A 22987-nucleotide genomic window follows, 5' to 3' on the forward strand; every position below is an offset into this window, starting at 1 on the left:
TACTGTGTAAAGGAGCCCAAGCTGGGCTGCTAATAGATGAGAGGCCACAGGAGGAGATTTGAACCATCCTAGCCAGCCAGGCCCCAGTCAACAACCTCCCAATAGTCAGGTGAGTGAGGCCATCCTAGACCAACCAGCCTCCAGTCAAACTGCCAGCTGATGGCAGAGACTGTAATAAGCCCAACAAAGAACAGCAAAGCCAGCCTAGAGAAGAACCACCTATGCAGCCTACAGATTTATGAGCAAAATAAGTGCTTGTTGTTTTAGCCAATAAGTTTTGGAGTGATTTGTTATGCAGCAGTAGCTAACTGATATAGCGCTCAGCAAATAACTGCTAATTCAGATGTCTAATAGGAGTATGAGAATGCAAAGATAATTGTGTATATTTGGAATACAGCAGAGAAAATTGCAAAATAGAATAGGAACTGGCAGAGATAAGCAAATAGCCTGATTTTTCTCCCTAAATTAAAAAAATTTTTTTTAATACAAAAGCAGCAGAAACAAATTTGTATTCCCAACTGTTGACTCACCTTCTACTCTGACCTACTCTGTGAATCTGACCTGTGAGTTCAAGCTGGACCTCATTAAAAAAATACTGACCCCCCTCTGCCCCTTGCAAGTGTGGAGAAGACTCACAAACTCTTGTTCAGAAATAATCTAGGGCTCCTTGGATGATGTTGAAGCACAAATCATTACTGCTGACACAGAAACAGCACCAGTGGCCCCTGTATTAATATGTAGTTAGAGAGAAGCCTCTGTAAGAAAGGAGATGTGCTGGTTCTTCAGCCAGGGATTAAAAACTGGAGAAAGCTGCAGGTAGATGCAGGAAGTACATGGAGCAGTGTGAGTGTGTACATTTCAAACATGTTTCCATTTTTAATGTTGGCTAGATCTACATTTTAGTCTGTTCAGAGTATACCTTCTGAGGAAATAGTGATGATATAAATATAGGTATAGCTTTTGCATCCCAAACCACAAACTGTCTGAAGATTTTTAACTTTTTCAATAGCCTGTCTGCTAATACTTTATAGTAACCAGGCAGACTACATGATATAACAGTTGTGCTGAGATTAAAATATTTTACTCATTTGAAAGACTTCTAAAGCAAGAAAAGTTTATAAAATAAATTGGTATTTTTATACATCTTGGTAACTCAGAACTATGGCTTTTTTGAGGGGAAAAAATTGTTTTTCTCCCCAAATCAGATTTGTGTTAAATGTCCCTCTACAGTGTTAATTGTCCCTTTAGTGTGTGCCAGTGGGTCCCAAACTCTTTGATCATCAGAGTTTCTACAGTCTTTTAAAAAATATAAAGACTTTGTTCTCATTCATGGGTATTCTGATCCAGTGGAACCTAGAATTCTGTGTTTTTAAAATGGTGACTCTGTAGATGGGCCAGTTTGGGAAATTACTATGGGAAAATGCAATTAATGGATGCAACCATTCAAATGACTTTTTTATAGTCATAATAAAGAGATTCATCTCAAAATAACATTTTTAACAAAATAACATTTAACAAATGCCTACTCACTGTTAGCAACTTGACCATTTCTGAACCAAAAACAACACTGTATTTGCTGAAAAATAAAAATCAATATCTGTTGCAGGAGTTAGTTGGAGCAAATGCTTTCTTGTGTACTAGATACAGTCATCTGAGCTCCCACATGTAGATTAATTCTTAATTATAAACCTAACTTCTAATGCTGCCCAATCACCATTAATATGCTCCTGGCTTCTCCGCCCCCAAGCTGGCCTTCTTGGGGAAGCGGAATGACTTCAACTGACTGGTAAGATTTTTGATTGGGAAACAGGGCATATGAAGCCCCAGCCCTTCCTTCTCTTCCTCTTGAAAGAAAATTTCCTGGCTGACTGCATGTTGTTTCTCTGTCCTCCTAGGCCTTACCTGGCCAGTGTGTCCCATGTCTAAATCTGTTTTATTCTGGAATTTGGCACACCTTTTGACAGCAGATAAAAGTCACATGTCTCTTTAGAGGATTTCGCAGTCCTAACCGAAATAGTTTGGCCTCGACCAGACACAGGCAAGGGAAAAGGCTGTTAGGTATGGGACTCTCTTCAAAGGTACCAACGTGCTCCTGTGAAATCATTATTTCTATTATTTCTGTTTTAGAGATGAGTAAATTAAGAGTCAACAGCTCACATCCCTTGCCCAAGACTACTTGAGCCATAAGAGGGAACTCTGAGTCTTGCACACAGTTCTTCTGACTAAATAACATACTTGAAAAAAGGTTGCATATGGGCTTTAGTTAATACTGTATCAATACTGGTTCATTAATTGTAACAAATATACCATAATAATGTTAGGTGTTAATAAAAGGGGAAGCTGGGGGCAGGGTATGTGGGAGTTCTCTTTCTATCCTCAGAATTTTTCTGAAAATCTAAAACTGTTCTAAAAAATAAAGTTTATTTTTTAAAAGATTACATATAAAATAAATGGCATCATAAGAAAGAATACTGTTTCGGAACTTTTTTTGGGTGCTAAATAAAAATAAAGAAACTTCTAGTTGGAGTGTATCTGCATTGCCTCACATCCAGATCTGGCCAAATGTAAGGGTGAAGAGGCTCTAGAAGCAGACCTTGATTTGAATCACAGCTCTGTGACTTGCTGCCAGTTACTTAACCTCTCTGAGCCCCAACTTCCTCAAAAAGGAGACCAATACCTGAGTAATGAGGTGGCTGAATGAATTTAAATAATATATTAGGGGCACCTGGCCGACATGGCTCAGGAGGTCACGGTTCCATTCCTGGTCAGGGCACATGCCCGGGTTTCGGGCTCAGTCCCCAGTAGGGGACATGCAAGAAGAAGCCAACCAATTACTCTCTCATCATTGATGTTTCTGTCTCTCTCCCTCTCCCTTCCTCTCTCTGAAATCAATAAAAAAAATTAAAAAAAATAATATATTAGTGGTTATTATAATTTAGTGCCTAAAATAATAAAAGTGACTAGAATGGTGTGTTTGGCACAGGCTAAGCACCCCATCCTCTATGCACCCAGCCCGTTCTGATTCAGGGTGCCTGGGGTGGAACCAAGAATCTGCTTTTTTAAAATAAGTGTTTCCCAGGTGACTCTGGTGAATTGGGAGCTACTATTGCAGCCCAACCTCACCTGCAAGTGAAGTGCTTCACCTGACTGCCTACCTGGGCTGTCAGAAGCAGCCTCACTGACTGGGTTTCAGACTTCACTGTCCCCTGAGGCTTTTTCCCAAGCTCACCCGTGCGGTCTTCATCTGGCACCGTTCCTCTCACACCCCAAGGGTGCTGGCCAGTCCTGAGTTCAAGGATCTTATCAGCTCAGGTTACTCCCTTGTTCGCGCCTCTCTGTCCTCTGAATTCTGATTCCTGAAGAATTTGAACTGGAATTACATTCTCGTAGCGTATACTGTTTTCAATATTATAACCACACAAGCAATTCCTAGCAAATACACTGAGAGCTCTGCCATCACAGGAGAAAATGAGACATTCCAAACACACCAGTATTCCCCCGTCTGAATTCTACGTGCGTCCTGTGGCTTAAAGTGCTTATGAGCCTATCGTGTCCCGGAACCTTCCTCTGTGACGAGAGTCATGGATCGGCTGCCTCCAGGAACAGGTATCTTTCTCTGAGATTGCTTTCTTCCCACACATTGCATATGTTTGGGGAGAATAGATGGAGATAGGAAGAGTGAAGATAAGAAGCGTTTTAAAAAGAATGAAATCTATGCTTCAAGTGGAGAAAATTCTTTCAGCTGACTAAAAACATTTATGCTTCATTTGGAGAGACACATTTTAAAAATCTTCCTGCTAGAATAGCATAAGTAAAAATAAATACAATGATGAGGCACAAAACAGGAAATACTAAGAAACAGAAAAAAGATTCATTCTATGGTGTATATAATTGGCTATGTATTAATGGTATCTTGGTGCATTTTCTCTTTAAGAGAAGGTTAATTATCAGAAAATAGATGGCTGGGTAATGCTATTATAAAATGCCTGCTACCGCACTGTGGGTCAAATCCTATTCTTTGTGTAAAGCCTTTTGTATCATTGTCTTTCTAACACTAGTGTCATTCAGGGTTTTTGCGGATGTCTGTGTTTTGGCCTTTACAGCATTGATTTCCCCGTGTGTGTGTGTGTGGGGGGGGGGTAACATTCTAGGCTTTTTTAGGGAGTCACTCCCTTCCACACTCATGTGTTATAGATAAGTCACCTCACATTAGCTCCAAGGGTGGGCACGTGTCCCAGGCAATGCCAATCAGGGCATTCCACTATTCTAGCTCGTGGGTTGGTTCAGTGATGGATACATGACTCATTCAGAGCCAATGACATGCAAATCTGGAACTTTTATGAGAATCACTGGGAGGTCTTATCTCTTCACTCTCAACTTTAGGCAATCTAAGCCTGACAGTGACGGTGAACCTCATGGAGAGAGTCGGTCAGCCTGATGCCAGATTCAACACAGGATAGTAGAGCTGAGATGTGATGAAAGATCCTTGACATTTTTGAGGTCAAGTATCCAGATACAATCAGATTGAAGGCCCTGGTCCTTTCACTTATTAGAACAAATAAATTCCTTTTTCTTTCTTTTTTTTTTACTTAAATCTGGTTAAGTTGGGGTTTATGTCACTTGTCATCTGAAGAATCCTGACTAATAAAGTGCTTGACAATGGTCATTTGCCTATAACATAAAACAATAGTTTTAAGAAAAAGTAATTCTTTTTGTGATAGTATGAACATCTGACAAAAGAACTCTTCCAATGTCTCAGAATTGGATCATAAGAGTATTTCTCCTTAACTCATTTAAGGAAGTAGTAATGACTCTCATTATGGAGCTCCTTCCATCTACCAGACATGCTGAGGCTGAGCTTAGAGTCTTTCATTCCATCCTCACAACAAGTACTCCCACATTGTGAATGAGGAAACTGAGGCCAACAACCAGAATTTGAACCTATTCAAACATGATAAAGCCACAAAGAACAGGCTCAACCCCACATGCAGGCCATACATCTTCATCTCTACCACGTTTGAACACGTAATTGGGTGGTGGGTGATGGCTGGGCATTCATATTTTGTAAAGTTTCCTTCTAAAATATTCTGATCATCAATGAATTTTCAAATAGCATTTTAGGGGTTCAAATGTCAATAAAGAAAGAGATATGTCCAAGTGGCTTGAGTTCAGTATGTGGGAAATGAACACAATTCATACCTTCTACCTGTTGAGTCAGAAATCCTAAGGAGAAACCAGAATTTGATTGCTTCGTGCTTTGAGCTCTTGAGAGAAAAAACGTTTTTAGATCTCATCATTAATAATTCATAAATGAACTTTGCCAGATAAAAGAAATTCAATAGTTTTGTTTTTATCTTTGAATTTTGTCAGTGCCTTTAAAATGCATGCCTACCATGAATCACTTTGAGTGATTGTTTTAATGATTAATGGCAGCCCACTGCTCCGTGATACAAAGATCGATGGTTGCACCCCACCTCCAAGTCAGTGCATTCCTCAGCAGACCTCATTTGGTGAAGGATTATGAGCAGTACGGAATAACTCCCTTAACAAATCATGTTATTGTGGACTTGGGGATGTGTAAACCTGCATTTCACATCCTTTTATCTTTTTTTAAAATTATTTTTATTTTTTATTTTTGTTTAAAATATTACAGAAGTCCCTTTTTCTCCCCAATGCCCCATTCCACCCCATCCCACCCCCTCCCCAGTCCCTCCCCACACTATTGTCAGTGTCCTTGGGTTGTGCATATATGGGTATAAGTTCTTTGATTAATCTCTCCCCATCCACCCACCCACCCTTTAATTTAGATTATTTTATCTGAGGATGGGAGAAAGAAAATGATTTCAGCCCACAATTTCCTGTGATTGTGATGGAAATCAAGGAAGAATGAGGTAACTTTCTCTGCTGTTGGTGGCATGGTCCCTGCCTCCAAATCAGAAGGAATGATAAATGAAAGGATCCTGTGAGCTTTACAAATCGGAAACAACATTTCTTTTTTGGAGCTAGATGCTTTTGCAAATGTTATTTTACACTTCTGAAAACTATGGTTTCTTCATCCAATAGTGTATTTGGGGAGGTCAGGATCATCTGGGTAACTTTTTAAAATATGTATATACACACACTTCACCCTTTTAAAAAAAAAAAAAATCATTATTGACTTCAGAGAGAGGAAGGGAGAGGAAGAGAGAGACATAGAACATCAATAATGAGAGAGGCATTGATCAGCTGCCTCCTGCACGCCCCAACTGAGGATCAAGCCCACAACCAGGGCATGTGCCCCAACCAGGAATTGAACCTCCATCTCCTGGATCCTAGGTCTATGCTCAACCACTGAGCAATGCCTGGCCGGCCCTTACTCACCTTTTAATTTGCAAATTTGATTAAAAAATTGACCAAGAAGACAAAATTACTTTGGGAAGTTCATTGATGGTACATAATGATTACCAGTTTCTCTGCCTTTGTTTTGTTATTAGCATAAATCTTAGACAAGGCAAAGGAATGCAGTTAGATTTGCCATGGGCACGAATTTAAGTAAAAAGAAAAATATTGATTGTTATGTTATCTTTATTTTCAGTCTACTGTGGCTGCATGGTATGATGTATTCTTCTGCATCATTTGATGATGCATATTAACTTATAATAAGGCTATGCTTTTTTGAACTTGCTGTAGAAATTTAAAAATTAAAGAAAGCATTTGTTTTAGGCAAGGTAAGAAATGCATGTAAATCTTGGTAAATTAATTTAGAATTACCTTTTATATAGAGTTTTATTGTTTCTCCATTTTATTTTTAGCCTAGGAGATAGATCATGATAATAGAAACACATTTTAAAATACTTAAATGATTAATTCCTTGCTAAAGGAAAATTAGCTCAAAATCAAACATACTCTTGTACTAATTTATTTTCAAAAAGCTAAAAACCTACAGAGATATAATTTTGGGCAAAATTACATTATAAGTACATATTTAGCACAAAAATATTGTTATAGGATTCACTGGATAGAATTTATGGAACACAGTTTATTTCATCTTAGATTTCAAATTAATGTCATAAATGCAGAAACTTAGGGAATTTTTATATAGTAGCATAAGAGCTGTGTATGCTGATGGAACATAGGCCAAAGAGTACCGGTATGAAATAATACTGTTGTTTGCCCAGTTTAGAAATTTTAAAATTTTGGCCAAACTACTTATCTCTGACATCGCTGCTCATAGAATTAGACATTTGTGCTTCAGATCCCTCTGATACAGCTTTGAACTCCATCTAAGGGGTATCATGTCTCAGCAAGTCTTAGATATTGAGTCTAAAACGGCAAAATTTTGTCATAGATCCACTCAAGTAAAAGCATATTGTTTCCCTCTACTCGTGAAGCCAAATAAAGTTAGATAGAGTGTACATTCTCAGACACAATATAATTGTGACACACTGCTTAAACACCTTTCAGGAGAGTCCATGATCTGGCCTCAGCCACACTCTGTCCTCACTCCTGACTTCCCTATGTGCATCTTATCCAGCTGCTCCTTTTATCCCAATAGGCCGTATTTAATCGTGCCTCCTTGCCATGACTCTACTATTCCTTTTGCTCTGAATGCTCTTCCCATTCTCAACATGGCAAGCTATTTTTCATCCTTTAAGATATAGCTCAAATTTTAATGCCTATAAGAAGCATTCTTGATCCCAGCCCCAGTTAATCACCTTCCACTTTCGTCTTCCCATAGCACAGAATTTAATATATCTCTCCTGCTAGACCGTGAGTCTTTCCCAGCAGACTGTGAACTTCTTGCAAGCAATGTCCACGTCTCATCCATCTGTACAGTCCCACCCCTCTCACTATTTCCTCATACTACTTCCTAGAATGATATTTGGCATAACGCATCTTTAATGGATGAGTGAAAGCTGTATCAATACGATCCCCAATTGTTCCAAAGTGCAGCCTAAAGATGACATTTGTGTGGTCAGGCAAGAAACAAACAAACCTGTACAATTAAAATATATAACATATACAATTTATACAACTGAAACCAAAAATTTTACTCAGAGAATAAAAACTGGGACGCTAAGTACTTATGGTAAGTACAGAAATTAAATGTAAATCTTTGGGAATTTGCATAGGAGACAGTGCTGAGAGACGAATGGAGCCTCCAAGTCATGTCTCATATATGCTGAGTCCCTGAAAAGAGTGAACTATTATGACCTAAATAGTTCATCGTGACATCCAATATGGCATCGTTTCACCAATGGTTTTTTGGATTATTTCAATGACCTATCTTTTTGCAATGTGTCATCACGACACTTTTATTTTATTTTAAATCTTCATCCCAGTAGAGGTTGATCCAGATTTATGGGGCCTGAAGCTTATGCAGTTTGGTGGGGGAATCCTCTTTAAGAAAAAGAATACAAAATCACACATATGAAATTATGTATGAATGCAAATATTTATTTGGAACAAGAAAAGAAAGCATAACAAATTGCAATTTTAAAAAAGTAATATCACAAATCCATAAAAATATTATTTTTATTCACTGATTTCCTGGCATGCCTCTATAATTTTTTCCCTACATTTTTTGGCTGTATGCCCATTGCTTGCCTCTTCATATAACAATGGTTTTGCTATATTACGTTCTGTCAAAAAAGTAGAAAAATTATTTAGTCTTGCCTTTAAGGATGTTTCTACTGATCTACACACATCCTTCTAGTGCTGGCCACTTTGGCAACACATGCTTACCGTGAGAGACCTCTAACTCTGTGCCTTTGTTATGGCGCTGGTAAGCTGGCACCATGAGCAGTCAGGACTTCTGGAAGCCATTCCCGCACTAGAATGGCTAACAATGGTTTACCTATGCACAGAAATGATGAGACCCGCAGAGATATATCCCAAACACCATGAATTACCATCTCTACTTTCCGTACCCAAGTCCCCCAATGCCTATGGTCACTGCAAATAAACTCATCAGCCACAAGGGAAAGTGTGACAGGAGAAATTGGAATGGGAAGAGATGATGGTCTTAGACAATTATAGTTAAAATATCTAACTTTTGCAAATTTTACAAAATCCATTGGCCATACGAATACCAGAACAGGAGGGGCCAATGCATGGGAAGGGCCCCAAGGCTGCACTCTGCCTCTTACCCAGTGGAACTGAAAGAGAAAAATCACTCTTTCCCCAGCCCTTAAATGGAAATGAGAATAACAGAGATTCCTGGCAGAGAACATCATCAAATATCAAGGTTTATTTTGTCTTATTTAATAAATAGCTCTTTGTAATTGCCAGTAGATGTGAAGAGAAAGAGAGTGGGTAAAGGAAAGAACATTACACAAAAATATGACTTAAAAGACTTATGGATTGTGGAGGGAAAGGTGCCTTGTAAATAAGGAAATGGTTAAAAAAATATTTTCTTCTCACAGGTTTATATGGCTTTGGTCTAGGTGTCAGAAACTGGCAAAACATTGGAAATATTTAGCTTGAAAGTAGGTTTTATTTGCTCCATAAAGTGTCTTTAATGAAAAAGACACACACACAAACCAAACAAACAAATTTGACTTGAAAAGACAACACTTCATCTCTCTATAGTAGCGTTCAGCTGGGGGAGTAGTTACCGCGCCCTTACAGGTGTAGTACATGAGCCCCAGGTTGTCAGAGTCCTCAGCACTTGCACAATCATACAAAAGATTTTATCTCAGCTCGCTTTATTTCTAGTGCTTGCTTAGGCCTGACTGTATTGGCTTGATCTTTCAGGGAATGTGGGTTTGATTAACAAGCATGCCCACACTTCACACTTGTGAGGAGACCACGAAGGACCCAATTTTATTTGGAAAGGCCAAGTGTGTTAGAGATGGCATCACAAGACTTGGAGAGACTGTCCTTGTACTCTAGTCCACACTAATTATACTGGTAACAAGCTACCTCTCAAGACATTATCCCAGACTGAGTGAGTTAGACTCAGGAAAACTATGGCTACAAAGGGAGTGAGGAGATGCTAGTGGGGAGGGGAACATGCAGTGTCATAACTGGGTTCAGGGTATGGTTTTATTTTTAAAAGTAGGGGGAGAGTCACACAGGGAAGCCTAGAAAAAAGAAGGGCTTTGGGAGAAAGACGCAAATTTGAAAACCAAAGAAGCAGTTTAGAAACAGTGGGGAAACCCAAAGAGGATCACAGTGAATATTTTAAATGATCAGATCCTTCCTCTTTAGGGCTCTAAAGAGGCATTTGAGTGTCCTTCCCCTGGTGTGTAATTTTATTCAGTTACCCCCACATGGAGGAAACCATGGAGGTCCACACCATCTTGGGGGCGTGCCATGGATTCTGAAGGTACAGAGTAATAAAGGAGCGGGCGGACCTCGCCCGTCTGCTGATTCAGTAGCACCTGCAGAGGAAGGGAAGCATCCAACGGGAGGAACCATGCCCAGGATGCCAGGTATGCCAGCAGCAAGGTGAGTGCTGCCCGAAGCAGAGCTGAGAGGATTGCAGAGAACAAATGATTTTGTCAAGTTCATTGCAAGTATGCAAAGTTGAAAGGCTTGCCAATCCCAGTTCCTAGCACAAAGAAAGTACCTAAAAATTTTAGTCCTCATTGTAATTTTTATTACAGTTGACCCTTGAACAGCATGGGTTTGAACTGTGTGGGTCCACTTATACGTGGGTTTTTCTTCAATAAAAATGTAGAGTAATGTAAACATATTTTCTTGTGTAATTTGAATAACTTGTTTTTTCTGTAGCTTACTTTATTGTAAGAATATACTATATAATACATATAATATACAATATATGTGTTAATTAACTTTGTGTTATCAGTAAGGCTTCCAGTCAACAGTAGGCTATTAGTAGTTAAGTTTTGGGGGAGTCAAAAGTTAACGTGGATTTTCAACTGCATGGTTGGAGGTCAGCACCCTAGTGTTACCAGTGAGACAAGAAGTCCTCAGTTCTTGTTGTCTTGAAGGAAGGATTTCAGTCAAGAGGCAAAGTACAGTAGGAAAAGCAAGAATTTATTGGCTGCAGAAAAAGCACACTCAGGACAATGAAACAAGGAAAGGTTTAGCACAGAAGAAGCAACAGGAAAGCCTAGCCGGGCTGCTTTGGCTCACTGGGGAGTCAGAGAAAAGGGGGCAGGTTCAGGGGGTTATCCCAGAACAAGCTGTTGCTGCCCATTGCTCCCCTGGTTGCAAGTCTCATGGGGACCCTTAGAGTTTAGGAGATGCACGCCTGTGGGGGAAGGAAGGGGGAAGGGAAAGGCATGGGAGTGGTCCTTGGAGGGAGAGCACAGGCTGGGTCCTTCATCCAGAGGGGTTTTATTCCCCTCTTTCATGGAAGCGTAGGGGATGTCCCAGCTTTCCAGGCATGCTCTTTCAGGGTTGTGGTCTCTACTGATTGGTTGGCACCAGGCAAGGGGGTTGGTATTCAATGCAGCTGGTCCTGAGATCAGCCCTGGTGTTGCTTGTCTGGTTTTGCTGCTTTTCTGGGCCTAGAGCTGAAATACAACTGAGGCCTAGATGTTATCTTTAGGGAGGAAAAGTGAGGGAGTCCAAACTGCATAGTGATATACTAAGGGAGGAAAGGTTACCCTGGGGCAAGGTCCTTGTTTTCCCAGTTTTTCCCTTGCTAGGCACCCAGGGCTTTCTGCCCTAGTGATCTTATGTACTTGGCCTATGGTCCTTGCTCTGCTCATGTCTGTCTAACTGTCTGTCACACTAACACCCCGCCCCTCCGACACACAGTATTGTTCAAAGGTCAACTGTATTTTTTGTTGTTGTTATTGTTAATCCTTACCTGAGGATATTTTTTCCATTGATTATTAGAGTGTGTGAAAAGGAGGAAGGGAGGGAGAGAGAGAGGGAGAGAAACGTCGATGTGAGAGAGACACATCAATTGGTTGCCTCCCGCACGCACCCTGACCAGGGCCGTGATCTAAGCTGCAAATCAGGTTCGTGCCCTTGACCAGTAATCAAACCCATGGTCCTTCAGTGTGCAGGCCAATGCTCTAACCACTGAGAAACACCTGCCAGGGCAGGTCAACTGTATTTTTTTAAATCTACTTTCTTATTTCTTATGGGTCATAAATACTTCTGAGTAAGAATATAAGTTGTACAGAGGCAGCTCAAAAGCTACATCTGATTCTTTTGTTTGAAAATTTGTTAGTCCGTACAGTTTCCCACAGATTGCACTATAATTACTACATGCTTTAAAGTGATTTACATTTGTTAAAAATATTTTTCTAAATTTTTACCACTTTTATAAGAAAACAGTCACAGATGGGAAATTAATGGATACAAACACACACATTCACAAATTAAAAATAGAAGTTATTATGGACTCCAGATCTAAATATTTTATAAAGAAACTTCTCTGGACTTTTCAACATCAGCACGTCTTTCAGTCACCTTTGCTAAAGAGAGAAACGGGGAATTATCCTCAGAGATGACTAATTGTTCAGGAAAGTGAATCCCTCTAGAGGAATGTTAAGAAGGAAATTACTTAGTATTGTAATTTTAAGTTACTAAAAGGCCACCAAGCTGAGAGGAAAAGGTGGTCACTGACCAGTCATTGTTTTATACCTTCATGTGGTCACCTTAAATCCACAATACGGAAAATCTTTTTATAATAAGAATCCACTCTAAGATGCAGTGTACAGTATTAATTAACAGAAATTTATAGAATTGAGATCACTTCATTATATCTTCAAACAAGTTTTGAACTTCGACTGCACTGCACTCATTGCTGAGGATGCAAAAAAAAAAATGTAGGTCACCACCCCCAGCATATACTGCTTAATGGCAAGAGAGTGTTGTATTGATACTTAATTTTTCTGCCTTGTCTGTTTGCAAATGTAATATATTGGGCTACAAATACAGCCTCTGTTAGTGTGCATACAAAATTAATCTAGTTATTTGAACAATCCCTGCCTATGCTTTATTGTCTAGATCAGTGATTCACAACCTTTTTCATCTCATGACACACATAAACTAATCACTAAAATTCTACGGCACACCAAAAAATATATTACATTTTTTTCCAATCTGACAAAAAATAGGTATAATTTTGATTCATTCACACCAGATGGCTATTGCTATGTTAGCTGCTGTCATTTATTTATTTGCAATGTAAGGGAAAAAAGGTCAGTGCCACTAACTAAATAGTCAGGAATTGCATGTTTTAAAAATTCATGTGGCACACCAGCGTTCCACCGCACACCGGGGGAAAATCTCTGGTCTAGAGGCTGAGCAGGGGGACTCCACTAGCAGGGAGCTTTGCTGCCTTTCCCACACTTCACTGAGGGAAGGCAAAGGATTAACCATTAATCGGGCACATATTATTTATTCTTCACTGTTGCCCTGAGAGGTTCGTGTTTCTCATCCAAGCATTTTATAGTCGAGGACCATAAGGCTCAGAGAAAGTAAGTAAACCGCTGAAGGTTCCCCAGGGAAATGGCTCTAAACCCAGCACTCTTCCCTAAGCTAATAGCTCCTAAATGTCAACCATTCACTGCAGTATCAGCCCCAGAAACTTTGTTATATCTGCATATCATATTAGTAAGCATTTACCTTAAATCAACTCACTTCTAAAATTTAAAATATTTATCTAAAAAGGAAACTACCATAAATAAAAATCCAATGTCAGGAGTCATAAACAGAAAATAACTATAGACGTCTCCATGGGCAAAATGCTCGTCCTTTGGCACATCCTAATCCTATTTCCACCTCATTGTGATTTTAAAAAGGCTTGTCTTTCTGTCTCTAGTGGCTCTAAGAGATCTTGGTCAACCCTTATTTCCCACCCAGCCCCAATCCTTCTCTCTGAGAAATGAAGGCTACTTATCAAATAAATTTGATGGCTGTATGTCTCCAAGCTTGGCCTGAGAGAAGCCCCCTTCCCCTCGCACCTTCAGGGATATAATACTCAGCCTCTTGTGTGTAACTGATAAGCATGCACACTTTGGGAAACTCCAAAACAAGCTGCTTCTTAAAACTCCCTTTAAAACAACAACAACAAAAACTAAACCCAAATACTGCTGAAATCAAAATACAAACAGTGCCGTTCTGAGGCACATGAATTGCCCTAGTCACTCACTAATGACTTCGGAAAACACAGAGGGCTAATGTATCCTTTTTAGTAGATAACATTTCTCTTCTAAAGCTCTCCACAGAGACATTTATTTATTTTTAGAGTCCTGTGGCTAGCAAACTGGACTGGGGCATGACTGATCTATTCATTTATGCTCCCTTTAGTGTCGAAGGCGGCTGCTGCAGTTGAATCAATTGGGTCATGAACTAATCTAGTAGCTATAGTTACCAACACAAATGGGTTCGTGGTGCCTTGGGCTTTCATTTTTGTAGGCAGTCATCTCTCTCTAGTTCCATTCAGAATCTGAAAGGAAACATTCTTTGTAGCTGCAATGAATTTCCTTTGGAATGTGACTTTTTTTAAATTAAATTAAAATGTTCCCCATCACCATTTATCCCCCCATGCCCTCTTACACCTCCACCCCCTCTGCCTCCCCGCCACCCGCAATCACCACGCTGTTGTCCATGTTTGGAACATGATTTGGTAAATGTTGATTCTCTGACTGAAAACCTTTCTGGGTGATGATATTTTGCTTGCTAGACATAGCCTGCTCCACTTGGATATGCAGGTTCCTCTTTCCTGTTCTATGTGCATGCGCCCTTATTAAAGAGTTGTTGAATTGTACCCCAGTGGAATCTTCCCTTCAGGACAGCCAAGTCTCCAAGTTTCTTGTGTTTTGTATAGCATCATTTCTCTTCTTCTTAATCTTCTTAGGGTTAAATAAAAAGATACTTTACAAGTGAAAAGAGAACCAGGAAACAAGGGGACTAAGACCCTAAGTAAAATATGTCTCCAACAAATATATAGGGAGCTCTCAACCCACACATGTAATCCAGACTCAAAATATATATGTTGGTTGGTTGGAAAACTGTGGGGGAGAAAAAGATATCTTTTCCCCTCTAACTTCCTAGGTTCTCTGGCTGAGACTTGTAAATCTGACTGACAAAAGACAAATTAACAAAAGGAAAGCATACAGATTCAGTGAGTGTAAGTTTTAGATGAGACAGAGCCTTCACAAGGATATGAAGACCCTGCGAAACTTAATCCTGAGTGTTTTTATACTAGGCTTGATGAAGAGTGGAAAGTCATGATAAGACAAAAGGGTGTGAACTAAGTGCGATAAGCTGGGGGAAACTTAGCAAGGCCTGCTCTTTGGATTCTTCGCTGGGCCTGTCCTCTGCCTTCGAGACAGGGCACTCCTTTCCTCGGCATAGGAAGGGCTCCTCACACAGGAGGGTCTTCGGGCCTGTTTCAGGGGAAGGTCAGAGAGTCCTTCCTGCACCTTCCATTTCTCAGATTCCTTCAGGTTGAAATATTCAGTACACCAAGACACCATATTTTGGGGTAGCATGTTCTAAACCTCATCAATACTAAGCATATTTTTTGCTTAAAGATTTGTTGAGAGCCTAATATGCTCTAAACACTTTTTCCATAGAAACAACAGAATGAATACTGCCTGGGTTCCAGAGCTAGCTCACTAAAGCCTTTCCTCCTAACATGGAACTAAACTGTACTACGAATTGTGCAAGTCCAATCTTGGAGCCCTGGGAACAGCAGGCCATGTGATAAGAAGGAGAAAGAATGACACTTTCTCTGCTTGGGGAACTGACTAGCCTTAGGACCAATGATTAGTAAATACTTATTGTTTGGGGCCCTCACTATTCTAAATGCTTTATATAAAGTAACTAATATAAAGAGATCTTTTTTGGTTTGTTTTGTCACCCATCTTCCTTCCAGACCCCTTCTTGACTCTTCAAGCACCTCTCCTCACAATTCCCAGGTACACTCGTCCTGTGCTCACTGCGTTGACTTTGCCCTGGCTAGATTGACACTCCAGGGTGTCGCATGTTCCAAAATCCTCTTATCTCCAACCCCTACTCATCAAAATTCCCATTACTTCAGTGCGGTTGATTTTAGGTGCTAGGAAGAAACTTTCAAGAGATGCTTTTATTTGCAAAGAGGATGCCTCATAAACCAAATGTATTCCTGGTGGCATTTCAAGCGAGTTGGCCTGGCAGTGAGGAGCAGGCATGCAGGATTCCACATTACTGAGAGACAGTCTGAGGAGGCCATACCTCAGAGCTGTTTCTGTTTTTAAAGCATCTTCTTTTCTCTATTTCTAAACATGAGAAAAACACGGGGGGGGGGGGGGGGGGGATACCAGCAAAGATCAATTAGCACACTCCTCTTAAACTCCTATAGGACATACCAAAGCAGGGGCAGGGAAAGTGCTGTTGTGAAAAGAATGGGAGTCTTCTTGGGGTCCAGGTTTTCTCTTATTATTGTTAATGTGCTGACACCTGTACCTACCGTCCTTGGCTGACCCACGTGAAAATTAATTTACATTTACCCCTATTCAGGCAAGCTCTAAGTAAAAAAAGTAAGTTTTAAAGTTATTATCTAGAACCCATCACCCATGATGATATTTTTTATCTTAGTTCTTAATGATGTTGGTGAACTAAAGCCTTCAAAGGCAAGAGATGCTGGTTTTTCTTAGTTATTTTGGGGGTATAACCTTCTGAAGTAAGAATTAATGATTTTGCAAAGGCATGATCTTTGCTTGTCATTCTTAACTTCTAAACAGAAGTCTAAAACTCTTATTCTTTGTCGTTTCCAAATTAGTAATGCAGATGTCCAAAGCAATGACATTATTCCAACCCAATTTCCATTTTTATTACAGTAAAACTGCTTTATATACTTTCCAAAAGAATTTTTCAAATTGGAGTTCTGGAAGATAAGTAAAAGAAAAATAAATGCAAGAATAACTATTAGCTGTTCCCTGATAAGTAAAAGAGATATTTATGCCTCCTGTTTATTTTTGTGTTTTTTCCTAATGTACTGATTATCAAATTATATACAATGAAATATCAGTGCATAATAGAATTTCTGATTAATGATAACAAAGTTTACTTTCATAGGTTATTCTTATTAACTAGGCCTTTGATTTTCAACCTTTTTCATCTCATAGTACACATAAACTAATTACTAAAACTGCAGCACACCAAAAATTATATTTTTTGCCAATCTGACCAAAAAATGGGTATAATTTTAATTCATTCACACTGCACGGCTATTATGTGTTGACTGTTGTCATTTTTTTTATTTGACAATCTAAGGGAAAAGAGGAGAGGTCAGTATCCCTGACTAAATGTCAGGCATTGCATGTTTTAAAAATTCCTGCGGTACACCAGGGTGCCTCTTGTAGAACACCAGTGTGCCACAGCACACTCGTTGAAAATTGCTGAACTAGGCTAGGTCATAAAGTTAGGCCTTTTGCCTGGCCAGGTTATACAACCATTCATTTACCTTTTGTGAGACTTGTTACAATTACAGTTAATTATTTGTGTTGCTATTTATATAAGCTCTTTCTTCCCTACTTGACTGTGGGTTGCCTGAGGAACTTTCTGTCTGTCACGTTTCCCACCATATTTTGCATTCCTAGTGTGATTATAGCCCCTGGCACACAGTAGGCCTCATAAATACCGTTGTCCTACATTGAGTAAACAAATGATATCTCTAGACACCTGAGATAAGTTCACAGTGATAGCTAAGCAATGAATTTAGCAAAAGTTTCTTGGCAGTTAAAGTCCAAGTTAAAGATATTGGGCTTTTGTTCTAACTGAAAATAACATGCACATGAAGAGACAATTTTCTTTGAACAGAACTAAGACACATCAAGTAACAGAAATGACCACATCTGTGTTTTTGTAGAACAACCAAATGCTATTCAGATGAATTATTTCACAGGCACGCCCTAAAAGTTAACATTACATTTAACTAACAAGAATCTTTTTTATATATAGCAGACTCCAAGGCCCAAGTACAATGATATAACTTAGCCAAGACAGAGTATAGTTTGGTGTTTAATTGTTCAAATTTTGGAGTCAGAAAGATCTGGGTTTGTATGCTGACTGTACCCTATATAAGCTGTGTAACTCGGGCAATTTACTCAGTTTCTCTGAACCTCAGCTTTTAATCTGTAAAATGTAACACTAATCCCTATTCATCAGCATGTTGTGTGAATTAAATGAGGTAATTTATGTAATCCTTTGACAAAGAGTATAGTCTAAATAAATAAGGGAAGTGTTATTAGCCAACAATATTGAAGCAAAACTACAGGAATCTAAAAGAATCAATAGTGACCATAACAATAAAGCAGCTTCTTCCAATCTCAGGGGCTTAAGTAAGCATTATGAAGTGACACATCTTAATCAATTCCCGATTGAAATTTTCTAGTAGGTGTGAGAAATGAAAAAATTTGATGTTGATGGTTAAAGGGAGAGTCATCTGTAGATACTAAATGGTAGGAAGCAAATTTGTTCTGCCAAGAAAGAAAAAGATTCCAACTCATATTCTGATTTAGCCAGAATTTCCACTCCATTGTTCAGAGGTCTGAGAGTGAGAATTCTTGTGAATATAATCAAACTCTTTTACCCAAAATTTAAATAAGTACTTTTTTGAAGTTCCCAAGTTCAATAGCACATAAAGAGAAAGGATAGCAGAGCACTATGTCATCCTGGACTGCTGGGTGAGTCAGGTAAAAGCTGCAGCCCCCAAGCTGCTGAATAAACTGAGGTACCTTTGGAGTCTGCCTAAGTGTTCTGTTAAAATGTCGCCAACTGACTACCCTGACAACTCTTTGAGTTCAGGTTTCATGACCACCAAGGTCTTTGACATTAATCAACCAACCAATAGAGCTGATGATTTCTTAGGATGACTTTTGCTACAACAAATGGTGAGGTCAACAACATAGAGGAGTGCTCATCATGCTGTTATTTTGTTTGTTTGTTTTGTGTGGGTTTGGTTTTTTTTAGCAGAAAAGCATTTATTCTTATTATCTCTTCATCATTAAAATGAAATGGGCCTGTGACACAGATTTTATTCCAAACTGTATTCTCAGTGTGATGGACTAAAACATTATTAGTGATAATAAATAAATGTTTCTGAGACTTGCAAAAGATTATGGGAGAAAGCTGACATAGTTTGAAACACTGATTGATCTACAGTTTTGGGGTGAGAACAGATCACACCTTGATTCCATCTAGGCTATACCTATATGGTTCATTAGAAAAAATAGTTAAGCAATTTTATTTCCTATCCTGCAATTAAGACAGGAAATTAAAAATTCTAATGCCTAGAGATTTTTCTAGGATTTTTCTTAAGATGTAAATAATTGATTAGATTATCTAGAGCTTATGCTATCTAATTCAGTAGCTGCCAGCCTTATATGGCTACCTAATTTAAATTTAATTTAAATGTCAGTTGCTCAATCACAATAGCCACATTTCAATGTGTCGCTAGTGGCTACCATACTGAATAGTGCAGATAGCACACATTTCAATCACTGTAGAAAGTTTTATTGGACAGAACTGTTCAAGAATGACTAAAATTACTGGCTGCCAATTTAGGATGGTTCCTAAAACCTTAACAAATACCAAGATTATTCTAAGGTTGTAGAGTTGAGGGAAGTCATTTGTCTAACTGTTATCATACTAGCTAGTTAATGTTAATAATAAGAAAAGAACAGAGGGGAGGCCAGACATTATGAGCATGGTAACCTGGGCAGCTTCACCAGGAAGCTGCAACTTTACACTCCCCAGGAAATGACGGATCCATTCCCTGCAAACCACTGAAGAAAGAGATCAAACAAAGGGGGGGATGAGCACATTCGAGGTCAGGGTGTCGTAGGGAAGGTGCTTTCTTGTCAGTCTGATCTGGGTAAAAGATAATCAACTACAGAGGTGAAGGCATTGCAAGTGTGCAAAATCCTGAATTTTTTTGTTAATTGCTTAAGCTCCTAGTTATAACCCCCAGACAAAGAGTTTTCTCTTTTTATACTCTTGTTAGCTCTTTTGCTCCTGCTTCTCGCTTGCTGTCTGACCCACACTTGCCTGTGCACTAGCCTGCCATGTGACCTTAGCAGCCACGTGGCCTATGGCCATGCGGACTCCACACACAATAAACTGCAGCTGAGAACACCAGCTAAGCTAGCCAGATGCTGGGCTTTAGTATGGAGCAGAGACTCTGGGCCGTGGCCTTAATCCTAGCCCTGCTGAAAGGCGAAATGGTGGAAGATGGGACCTTGGAAGGGAACCCCCTTAATTTTACATCATCAATAAAGCTTTCCACAAAATCCCATCCTCCCATGGGGGCCTCAGGAAATTATTTTCCTAGCAGCACCCTAAGAACTCAACTCCCATCGATAACAGCTAGGGATGCAGAGGCACCCACAGATACCACAACTATCAAAGGAAATGTCATGCTGTAAGTAATTCTGCCCTGAGAGCTAAGAATAGCTTCTCATTCCCAAAATAATGCTATGTTACCAGGGTCTCTACTAAACACAGGTTTTATTAAACCTACACACACAATAATACCTTCCATGAGGAAGGAATTATTATTTGCAAAATGCAGATGAATAAAGTAAGGCTCAGGGTGATGAATTTACTTGTCCCAAATCTTTTGGTTGGTAAGGGGATGATAGGAATTTAAATCCTATGCTGTCTAACTCCAAAGCCCTATACACTGTTCACCATACTCTACAGCCTTTCTACTACAAAAAATCATAATAGTGCTTCCTGTATATAAGCCACTTTAGATTATTGACCCAGCCTTTCCTATGTAGTAACTGTGACCTTGAGCAAACAATTTAACATCTTCCTGCTTCAGTTTACTCATCTGTAAAACGAGCATGATAACAATGGTAGCTATCTTAAAAGGTTGTGAAAATTAAGCAAGCGTATGTGAAACATTTGGTACAGTGCCTGGTACATGGTAAGAGCTCAATAAATGTTTGATATTATTCTCTGTTTCAGTGTTTTTAAAAAAAGACTGAGAAAAGAGATTTTAGTAGTTTCAATTGCTAATTATTTATAACCAGGTCTGAAAACTCTTTTTAAATGGTATCTGTTTTTTAAGATAATCAAACAAAGAGATTGGATGACCAAGCCTTCCCTCCTCTCCAACCCCAAAAGATGGCTGGCTTTAGCCAGTCTACTGAGTTACCTACTGCAAAATGAGAAGCTTCTCCAAAAAGCCTGAGGACAAGAGCAGAAAATCCTCAGAGCTCAGGAGGTTTACCCGAATCCTAGACAGTCTATTTTCACTTAAGGACAGAAGAATGTGAACTTTGGGTGGAAAGAATATTATCAGATAAGGGGCCAGGTGCTGTGAAATGCAGGCCTTACTTAGGGTCATTAATTCTGCACTTGAATCTCAGAAGATTCTAAGACAGCCTTTCTCATTGGCTCCTGGGAGACAAGATTCAGAACTCATAAACATAAACCCGTAAACCTTATGGGTTTCCCTGACAATATTTTTCATGAACTGGGACAGAAAAACAAAATGTCAAAGCTGAGCACCCTTTGCCACTCAGGACAGAAGACTGTACATTTTATACCTAGAAAGAAGGTTGAAACAAACTTTGCATGTTACTGACACTTCTAACAGCAATGGCCACACACACACACACAGTGAGAGACAGAGAGGAAGAGAGACACAGAGACAGAGACAGAGACAGAGAGAGGAAAGACAGAGACAGAGAGACAGAGACAACAGCAATAGCCCACGCCTCAAGGAAGAGGGCTCTGAACCATTCTTTTAACTAGAAATAGGAAATAAATCAAGTTTCAATAGCAGGAAAACAAACCACCACCAAAAAATCCCCAAACACATACAACAAAATAAATATCTGGGCCTCTCCTTTCCTTCTCCTCAGATGTATTGCAGCAGTGACCCTCTGGAGTCTATAACACTGTCCAACTCAGAATAATTCTGGGGGTGGAGGGAGGGGCATGGATTTCAGGCCCAGCAGAAATGGAATAACCTCTCACAGGAGGCCAGTGGAGGAGAGGGAGAATTTCAGAAAGTGGGAATCTTTTGGAAAATCCAAAGCAGTGTTTCATTTTCACGTAGGGCTCATCCTCATCGTAACTTCTGCAGACCTAGGTGTCTCAGGCAGAAGGACAGAGAGACAGGATCAACAATATCAGTCAATAGCAAAGGAACCATCTGTTATTGCACAGTCACATTTAATTTATTATTAAGTCAGATAGGATTTAGGAACAAAAAGGCAAACTACCTTTCCCCCTTATTGCCTTCCTAGTTTTCTCCAAAACTGCTATTATTTTTAAAAATTAAGACTATTGCCCGGCCGGGCATGGCTCAGCGGTTGAGTGTTGACCTAGAATCCAGGTGATCAGGGTTCGATTCCGGGTCAGGGCACATGCCTGGATTGCGGGCTCGATCAATGACACTCTCTCATCATTGATGTTTCTATCTTTCTCTCTCCCTCTCCTTTCCTCTCTCTGAAATCAATAAAGATATTTAAAAAATAAATAAATAAATAAATAATAAAAATTAAAATTAAGACTATTTCTAGTTCTTTCTCTCTAAATTGACCTGTATTTTGTTTATAAAAGAAAACAATAATAAGCTTCTACATGCTTGATATATGCCAGATAGTATGCAAGCCACTTAAGCATGCTTTCATCTCATCCTACAACTCCTGAGCAGGACTGCGAGGAAGTGGCAGAACCAGGATTGCACATCCACATCTCTCCACCTTAACCGGGATACTATTCTGTCCTGAGTGTAGTGTGTAATCCATTAGTGAAAGTGCCCTCCCCGCCCCACCCCCCGCCCAGATTACTAGCCTCACTGAGAACCTCTACCATAAAGAATTGAAAGTTTGCTTTTGAAGATTTTTCTTTTGAACTCTTTGTCAGCATGGGGTTCCTCCCTATCATTTTCAGTTCAAACAGGACTCACATCACCTACACACACACACACACACACACACACACACACACACACACACACACACTTTGATGTTAGTCTCCACCTAAATTCCTTGATAGGATGCAGCTGCTTCTACACAAATGCCTGCGGAAGGGTAAATGGCAGGCGACAGGCCTCACATTCTCTATTGTC

Source organism: Miniopterus schreibersii (assembly GCF_964146895.1).
Source record: "Miniopterus schreibersii genome assembly, chromosome: 2".
Classification (NCBI taxonomy): Eukaryota; Metazoa; Chordata; class Mammalia; order Chiroptera; family Miniopteridae; genus Miniopterus; species Miniopterus schreibersii.